Here is a 951-nt window from a genome sequence, read left to right as displayed (position 1 = left end):
TAATACTTATTTATGTATAATTTGTTGAGTTTAGTAAATAATAAGAATAATTTTAAAGATGACAAACATAATTTTAGTGGGTTGATAGTTTAAAAGTGTTGTATGTCATTTTTATGAAATTTGAGTTTCATTGAGAGTTTCTCTATTATTTTTTCTTAATGTTTTGGACAGTATTTTTACATAAAAAAAATATTCTGTAACACCCTACCACACAAAGCTTTACGCTTAAGCCGTAAAACAGAGGTGGTGTGGTATTACGACCTCCAAAATAAAATATATACATATAATAATAAAAAGGAGATAGTATACGAGGAACCTTGAAAATCGGGTAAAACAAAATCGTAAAATAAAAAGCGCAACGTGATGCGTGAGCATCTTGTCTATCTTTTCCTAGTGAATTTGCAACTAATTTGTTGAGTTTAATTAAGAATTAATTATATTTTAGCCACTATGGATGCTATTTCGAGTTTTGTGCAATTTTATTTATTTCGGATGGATTTGATGAAGTTTCTGCAAAGAAAGAGAAGAAACCAAGGAGATGACCAACGAATACCGACGCGGACGCATGGCTCACGCGACCGCGCGGAATGGAGGAAATCGCAACGACGCGATCGCGTGCCTGACGCGAACGCGTGGACTGGAATCTGCACAAATGACGCGAACGCGTGGACGACGCGGACGCGTCACATGAGCAATCTGCAGAATTGACAGAAAATGTTGGGGGCGATTTCTGGGCTGTTTTAACCCAATTTTCAGCTCAGAAAACACATATTAGAAGCTGCAGAGTGGACGAAACAAGTGGTCCCCATCCATTCATTGAAGACTTGATTATTTAAATTAATTCGAATTTAAATTCAAATTTGAAATCTAGGAAAAGATATTATCTTAATTTTAAATATTAGATTTTAAATTAATTAGGATTTGTAAGACCCGGTTAATTAACGGCTAATT

Source organism: Arachis ipaensis, chromosome B04, assembly GCF_000816755.2.
Source record: "Arachis ipaensis cultivar K30076 chromosome B04, Araip1.1, whole genome shotgun sequence".
Lineage (NCBI taxonomy): Eukaryota > Viridiplantae > Streptophyta > Magnoliopsida > Fabales > Fabaceae > Arachis > Arachis ipaensis.
This window is presented reverse-complemented; position numbering follows the sequence as displayed.